General features: G+C 35.1%; 1 long non-coding RNA gene across 1 annotated transcript; it reads right to left on the bottom strand.

The window, feature by feature from the left end:
• Nucleotides 1–5,666: 5,666 nt before the first annotated feature.
• On the bottom strand, nucleotides 5,667–6,953 carry LOC131068601 (uncharacterized). Its single transcript, XR_009112029.2, has 3 exons — nucleotides 6,705–6,953; nucleotides 6,210–6,626; nucleotides 5,667–5,878 (listed from the first exon to the last, which is right to left on the bottom strand). It is a non-coding gene; the product is annotated as an uncharacterized LOC131068601 (long non-coding RNA).
• Between the last annotated feature and the right edge of the window lie 2,195 nt (nucleotides 6,954–9,148).

The following is a 9,148-nucleotide window of genomic DNA, read 5'->3' as shown; positions in this document are numbered from 1 at the left end:
GTAGCTTACCAAACGTAGCATCTAAAGAAACTAGCATATTGGGTATAGACCTCAGTTCATTGATTGCAGAGACTCGGATTGCATAAGCCAATAGAAGGGTTCTTAACAACTTACTTGTTATATCCTTTTCTTCAATAGTTCCACCTGCTCCTTTGATTTGATTGACAATCTCCTTTAGTCTTGTATTGTACTGGGTTATGTTCTCACCTTCATTCATCCTCATAGATTCAAGTTGTCCTCTTAGACTGTCTACTTTTTCTCTTTGAACATGTTCATCTCCTCCATACAATGATATGAGCTTGTCCCACATAGCCTTTGCATCATTGCAACCTTCTAGATCATTAAACTCTGAGTCGGTAAATGCATATGTTATTTCAATCATTGCTTGGATATGTTCTTGCTTTGCCTTTATTTCTTCCATAGTCAATGGATAGGTGCTCGGTGTGATGAAATCATTCTCCAGATAATATACAACATATTCTCCAATTCCTGATAAGTGCAGCTTCATCCTTTTCTGCCATGTAGAAAAACTTGACTTGTTCAGCTTCGGTGCATCCCTCTTATACATTTTTGGATCTTTGCCTCAAGTACCTTTAAACTTTTTCTTCCAGAGTCCAAAGCTCTGATACCGATTGATAGTTCTGATACTTAATGTAAGCATAGATCCAATAGCCAACAAGATGAGAGGGGGGGGGGTGAATCATACAAACTTAATCTTCCATAAAAACATCGGATTCAACCTCGATAACATATACTTCAGTAATATAACCAAAACTGCTAAACATGCAAACTCAAAAGCTTATAAACATCATAACACTCCTAACACTAGATTTAACGTGGAAACCCAAATAGGGAAAAACCACTATGGGATTTCAGACCCACTAAGAAATATACTCTTCTAGAGTATGCTCGGTTAAAAGCAAATCCTGTTAAAGATTACAAACACATTGCTAGATGTGACCCGATTAAGGGATTTCCCTCAGATCTATTAGGATCTTCACCTTGTTAGAAGTGACCTTGTTAAAGGATTTCAAACACTCAATCAGAATGTCACCTTGCTAGAGGGTTTTACAAATAAGACTATTAAGTCCACTCGGTTAAGAGATTTTCTATCACTTTCACAAAATAACAGTAATAAAAATCTATCTGCAACTTCACATCTAAAATGCTAAATTAGATTCTTATTTTCTCATTACAATATAGACATAGAACTAATCTTGTCCATCTGCTGGGCTCTATACTCTATTTATTCAAAATAGGTCTTCAAGCTTTTGTGCTCGGTAATCACTATGTAGCATCCCTATGCATACACTTGCCCGCATGCATTGTTTATCAACAACTCCCTATTTATAAACAATTAGCTAACCGCTTAATCTCTTTGATCACATTTCCCATGATTAATCATAGCCATCAGATCTTCAATCTTGTCCAGGTTCAATGTATCCTTCGATCTAAAAAATGTTTTACCCTGCCTTGGAACTTGCATACATTTCTTGGAACTTGTGCTAGGGTATTGCGGTTCAATCTAAGCTGTAGATCTTCCTGCCAATTTTCCTTTGCCATAGATCTTTTAACAAACTTCATTCACGACATACCAATCATTTAATCAGTTCCAACTCATCAGCTTCCTTCATTAAATAATGCATGTAACCATTTAATGTATTCTGTTACAGCTCGGTTACAACTCGGTAACAACTCGGTGAATACTAAGATTTACTCGGTAGACATTCTGCCTTCATTAACCGATAGTGATAACCTTAGGGTTTACCGACTAGGTTTCTTAGGGTTTACCGACTAGGTTCTTTGCTCGGTAACATAGTATAGTATTAACCTTACAATTTACAACATATGTATGATGTTAAAACAATCTAAACATCATGATCTCATCATTGTCTGACTTGGTAATAGTTGCCTATTGAATACCTTATTCATCCCCTTATTCATCATATTCTTTTTATGTCTTTTACCGACATCTTTATACTCATCAAATCATACTTCTCAAGATATGGCAACATCATACTGAATTAGAAAATCAATTTCTTGACATCAATGACAAAATAATAATATTAAGACAGTAAACATCCTTAATCAGTTATATCCATAATCATCAACAACCTTCTCAATATCCTTATTGAAATGCCAACAATCTCCCATTGTCTGTTATAATGCCAAATGCAAACATAAATTGCTTTCCAATCAGTTTTGTCAGATGATGATGATGCTTTGAAATCTAACTCAGTCTTGACTGTAGCAACATGACCAAGTTCCTCAAGCTCAAATGCTAAAAGTTTTCCAACAATAGTATCTCTAGAAACTAAAATTTTACACATTGTTCTCAACTCATTAATAGCAGTCACTTTCATTTTGTACGCCGGTGCCAACGCTCTTAAAACTTTAGACACAATTTCATCTTCACTTAAGGATACTCCACAACATTGTATTCCTAAAACAATTTCATTAACTCTTTCCATAAATGTAGAAATTCTTTCATCTTCTTCCATTTTTAAATTTTCATACCTGACTTGATAACATTCCAGTTTTGTAATTTTGACAGTGGTATCTCCTTCATTCAGTGTTTCCAATTTATCCCAAATAGCTTTAGCATTAGATCAGTCTGATAATCCCATGATTTGCTGATCTGATAATGCACTTAGAAGTGCTTCTCTTTCTTTGCAATCATTCTCCAAGTCCTTAGCCAAGGTTGGTGGATGAGGTTGATTCAGAGTAGGACCAACATAGCCATTCTTTGTAACATCCCATATATCTCTTCCAATCCAATTCAAATGTGTTTCCATTCTGATCTTCCATATACCATAGTTAGTTCCATCAAGTTTCGAATTGTCCTTCCTGAAAATATTTGTTGCCATAGGATCTCCTCAAGCTATTAGGCTTCTGCAAAAAGAGGACTTGGCTCTGATACCAATTGTTAGGACCGGGGAAGGACAAATGAGAGGGGAGAGGGGTGAATCAGTTGTGAACCAGTTGTTAATAAATTATATCCCAAATGCAAATTATTCCAACTTAAAATTAGTGTCGGTAAACCAAACTTAAATGCTGGTAAAATAGATTAACAGTTATAGCAGTATCGATTTAACTTAATGCATAAAACAGAAAGAGAAACAACATCCACAACACATGACAAAGAGATTTTGACGTGGAAACCTGGTAAGGGGAAAAACCACGGTGGGAAACCTTACCCACAATCAGATGATACTACTGCAGATGGTAAGTGTATACAAATGGGATCTGCACATGTAGAAAGGCCAACCGCCTAGAGCTCACTGCTCAATCACAAATTAGGAGTCACACTGACTACAATTGGATGGTTAAATCCAATGATAATGTACTGCTCAAAATAACATCTGCAATGTTGGAATCAGTACCGGTTTAAGCTCTAAACATGAATGCCAAACACCTTCATAACCTTTCCTTCAACCTTCAAATAATGTCTGCGTGATTCGCATAAGGATCTGCTTATTTTCGCTCTTCAATATTCGTACACACTCATCATGATCCTATATCATATCTTCAATAAGATCTTACAATCATATATACAAAACCTAAGATCAAATGTATAGGTCGGCTCACTAAAGATATTATAATTAAAACAATTATAAATAAGTCTTGATGTGATACAATATGTCGGCTCAATAAATTTACCACATTATCCAATCAATAAACCATTTCCATAACGTGTTGTGCTGATTTGGAGTACCGGTCCATAACCTATACCTATCTGCCGGTAAAGGCAAATTTGTCAACCTGATTAGACCAATAAGAAAAATACCAAATCCAAACTTCCAATCCATGTGTTCGACATAACCAAATGATCTCTAAGTTATCATTGTTGCCGGTGAACCATATAACCTGCTGGTGAACATATACTGGTGACTATGCATAAGCCACTAACCATGCCGGTGAACCATATTGTTGGTTCAACAGTAAACCAATATAACCATAGTGCCAAATAAAAAATGTAGACCTCCAAGAAGATAAGTGTTGACATCAGTGATAAAAGCAATGCAACACATGACGAAGTCATCCATAATACCAACAAATTACGTGTAGCAATCCTTGTTCTAATAGGATTGAAGATGTTGTTAGGAACTTGGTGTCAAGTTTTTGGAATGATAATACATGTCCTTCATCAAATAGTAGAGATGTTATCAAGCGTAGGATTGGGCCTAATCGTTATGAACTCAGACACAACAAAAAATGAATTGTACATGATGTTTACTAATTCAAACCCTCATATAAAGATTGGACAAACATTGTTTGAAAGGTTAAGGCCATATTATGTGAAAGTAAACAAAGTCTTTGAGACTTGTTGATGTCGTTATCATATTGAATTTGATCTCTACTATCAGGTGTTTCAAAAGATTAGAGAAGATATTGATGGTTATGCAAATGCTCCTCCCAAGCGAACAAGTCAATTCATAGCATCCATCTTATGTGATAAATCAGATGATAATGCAATTGGTCAAATAGATTGCATAAAAGGAATTTATGGAACATGCAGGGAGTTGGCTAAATTGCCTTTGAGAGACGAAGATACTGACATGACGAAGATGGTAAATTGCAAGAGTTACAAGTACAAAAAGTTTGAAACAAAATTTGGAAAGGATGTTTGCATGTGTATGATATTTAAATTAGGATGTATACATAAATTAAATTAGGACATACATACATGTGTAAATTTGTAATTGCCTCAAGGGGATGTACAATTAGGATGTATATATTTAATTAAATGCACATGCACGTGTTAGATATTTAAATAATAGGATTTGTATGTAAAGTAAGTTAGGATGTATTCATTTAATAAATTCATGTGTATCATATTTAAATTACCTAATGTACACATATATTAAATTAGGACAAGTAAATGTGTAAATTTGAAAATTTCTTAAGGGGATGTACAATTAGGATGCATATATTTAATTAAATGTACATGCACGTGTAAGATATTTAAATAATAGGATGCATGCAAAGTAAATTAGGACATGTATTCATTTAATTAAATGCATGTGTGTGATATTTAAATTACCCGATGTATACATAAATTAAATTAGGACATGTAATTGTGTAATTTTGAAAATGTCTCAAGGGGATGTACAATTAGGATGTATGTTTTAAATTAAACGCACATGCGTGTATGATATTTAAATTAATTATGATGTACATGTAAAGTAAATTCAAGGGATGCATGCTTTTAATTAAATATGCACATGTACATAATATGATCTATTTAAATTTTAGGATGCACATGTAAAAGAAATTACGTTGTACAATTAGGATGTCGTAAGGGGATGCACAAATAGGATGTATATGTAAATTAAATGCACATGTACATTATCTATTTAAACAAGGACCTAATATCTAAGAGATATTCAAACATCTAATTTGTATAATTAAAAATCTTTTGACATATAAACACACACATGTATAAACATCTAATTTGTATATAAATATGATACTCAAAGTAATCTACATACAACATCTAATCTACATGTTTAAATGTCAAACATATAAAGTATATAAATGACAAACATATAAAGAATATCATGAAATAAACATGTCAATGGTTCTAAATCTCATAAAATGTATGATATGATGTCTCGTCAAGAACACATGTATAAATGTCAAACATATAGTATATTAAATGCATATATAAAGGTAACAAACAACATATCTAAGAAAGTCTATATAAACGAGTGTAAACAATAATATATGTCTAAGGAAGTCCATATATATAGATAAAGGTAAACATGTGTGTACTGCAGGGGCACACGCTCTAAGTGGTAGATCAATCATCATGTTGGCTACGAACGAAGTGAACCTTTGAGTGAGAGTCCTGGTCTGATGGATGTCCAATCGATCCCTGTAAAAGTAGAACAAATTAAATATCTTTACACATGGATATATTGAATCAAATAGATCATAAAATACATGTACATGTAAAAAAAGAATACATATATATAGTATATACATGTACAAAATCAAAAACCCACTTGTCAACTAGCATGTGTCGCATTGAAAGAATCTCACCTACACACACACTCTGAGCTCAAGATAGGTGTAACATGAGGAAATTGTTACACGTGTACACATTTTAGGATTAGGTCAATAAATGACACCAGTTAAATAGAAATTATATAGATTAAATATAAGCATCTCAATATTTTTATTTATCATATAATATGTGCATGTACCTGGGTATCAAGAGGTATAGTCCGATCATTTGAGCCTACGATCATATCTGCCACAACAATTTTATTTGCATATCTCTCTCTAGCAGCCACAATCAATGAGGAGTGTAAGAGGCTATGCAAATTAGTGGGTATTGATGAAGTGTCTAATCCCAGTAGCATATCCATACAACCAGTCTGGCTCAAATCCTATAGCTACTGCTCAAATGAATCGAGGTCCTCTAGTGTGACGTTGACCTGATCAGTCCATATCTCCTCATTTTTAGCAGCATAGTGATCTGTAGGTGGGTCACCCAGAGCATATGTAGACTGATGAGAATGTTGTGAATGTCCTAACGTATGAGTTGCAACAGCCTGTGTGTCTCTAATAATCTCATCTCTAACCTCAGCCAATGGTATTTGAAGTTGGGATGAAATGAACTAGTACACATGTAAGAGGTCCTCAGATAAATAATGAGACATTCAAACACATAAACCACAAAGAATAACCATTTATACCTTGCTATTTTACCTCTCCCTCAGATTGAGCCTTCGGTGAAGTTGAATAGCGCCTCTCTTCAACTTGAATGGATGGGCTCCTTCTTGATGGATGTGGAATGCTCTCCAAATGCTCAACAAGGTAAGTGGATCAGGATAGGATTTGATTTGGATTAAATTGAAATGGATAGATGGATTTGACAATGGAGGATTATGAGGACATGATAGAGGGATGATTAGAAGAGGATGAGAGGAGGAAAGAGCAACATACAAATACCATAGAAGATGCTCATTGATTTGTGAGGAGAAGAGGCTCCAATTTATAGATTGCAGGAGGCCAATGGAGGGCCAAGATTGATTTGATAATGAAGGGTTGAGATTGATTTAAGATAGAAGGCATGGATCAAGGGTGCCTTGGGAAAATAAACAGGAATATTAAATTCCTTGGGAAAAGGGGGGAGAAATTTGAATTTCAAACATGAGGAATTAAAAATTCCAAAATAAGGATGCATTGAGGGATTCAAAGAAATTTGAATTTTTTTGAGAGACTCAATGTTGATGTGACATGAGTGGAAATTAAAAATTGAGGGATAATGATAAGCATGATTATGAGAGTTTCTAGAAAGATTAATTAGGTTGAGTGGGATTAGGAAAAAGTGATTTGTAGGAATCACATGAATAGGTTAATTAATTAAAATTAATTAACTAAGTGGGTTTAGAGGAAATAATTATTGGAGGCCACTTTAGAAGAATAGGGGAATAATTAATTTATTTGATAAATTAATTATTGGACAATAGTGATATAATTAATTAAATTAGATTTAATTAACACTGAGAGGACTAAGGATAACACAATTAAATTAATTAATTATTTTGAAAGGCTTAAATTAATTAAATATTATTTTTAGGTGTCTACATTTTGCCCCTCTTTGATATAGCATCGTGAAATGATGTTATATAAAAGAAGAATAAAACATAGTGGAAGAAAAGGATAAGGACTAGTAGCATGATGCCCCAATCATGAGATGAGGAAGAATGATGAGGAGGAAGGATGACGAGGAAGTAGTTGTATGCCCCCTCGAGAGGACATGTGGGTTCGAAGAACACGGGTGTGCTCTCGAAAGGAATTAGAAGAATAAGTGATGAACGGATGAAGATAATGAAAGAGGGAACTAGGATGGGTTGGAGTGTTGTGAATGAAATGTTGAGAAAGTATAAAGAGAAAACCTAGATTTGATATTGCAATGGATAGTCTACATCACTGATTATAAGAACCAGGATGATATGAAGATCCAAGGCGTGGACTGACGCTCAGTCAAACAGGAATGCCTTGCACACAATCATGCAAGTGTTGATAAACACTAATGCAGGGTTGTCAGTTCGAACAAGGAAGACCTTCAAACACACCTTGCCATGAAAACTATGCCCCATTATACACCAGCCAAGACATACCAAGATATAGGATGATCAAGGCAGTCCTGAACAAGTATAGTCCTGGGACACAAGATGAAGACAAAGCAAAAAGCTCAAGCATGCAAACAACATGCACATGACCAACTGATATCTCTTGCCAAGAGTAATACATGTATTTGGATAAACTGTTGGACTAGGGAAGGAGGCATCCCAATGGGCAGGTGATGGATTTGGATGAACTGCTGGACATGGGAAGGATTCATCCCGATGGGAAGAGTGATGGATGACAAAATACAAGTTGGATGTGCAAGATCTGCAAATGAGAGGATTGTTGCTTGGATTTGATGAGCAAAGTATGGATGGGTGCTTGGATTAGGCACAAGTCAGTGCGAGCTGAGATGGATGGGGAAAACACAGTTTGATGGATTGGATAGGATTGGAAGAAGGATAAATGATTAGTTAGGATGAAAAAGGGGGATGGATGGTTGAGTAGGATTGGATTGAGGATGAGATTATTGATTAAATTGGAAGAGATGGAGAATATGATTGGATGAGATAGGATTGGATTAAAAATTGGATAGGATGGGGTGGATTGGTGGATATGATTTGATTGACTGGAACCAATGACAAGGGAGAACAAAGGATTGGTAAGAGGATGGATGAATGGAAGGAGGGAGTTGTTGTTTGGATAGGAGAAAAATGGATGGAGTGGATGGATATGTATAGGATATGGAGCACTAGAGGGTAGGGTGATGGAGACCCAAGGACTATACTGCAAAGGAGTGCAATGCTCCATAGTAGAGGTAGAGGAATTAAGGATGTAAGGATGGTGGATCATGATGGATGAGATGGAAGGATAATGTGTAATGGATATGGATGGTAGATGATTAAGGCTTGAATGCTCCAAAGCATGAATGCATATACCTTATTTTTCCTTTATATGATCAAGATGAAAAATAGGAATGGAGGATTCATTTTGATAGGATGAGGGATATGAGATGGAGGATATGTATATGATAGTCAAGATCAAAGATAGGAAAGGAGAATGGACT

The sequence above is a fragment of the Cryptomeria japonica genome, chromosome 3, assembly GCF_030272615.1.
Source record: "Cryptomeria japonica chromosome 3, Sugi_1.0, whole genome shotgun sequence".
NCBI classification, from domain to species: domain Eukaryota; kingdom Viridiplantae; phylum Streptophyta; class Pinopsida; order Cupressales; family Cupressaceae; genus Cryptomeria; species Cryptomeria japonica.
Note: the sequence above shows the minus strand (reverse complement) of the source record. Positions and strands in the feature narration are given on the sequence as shown.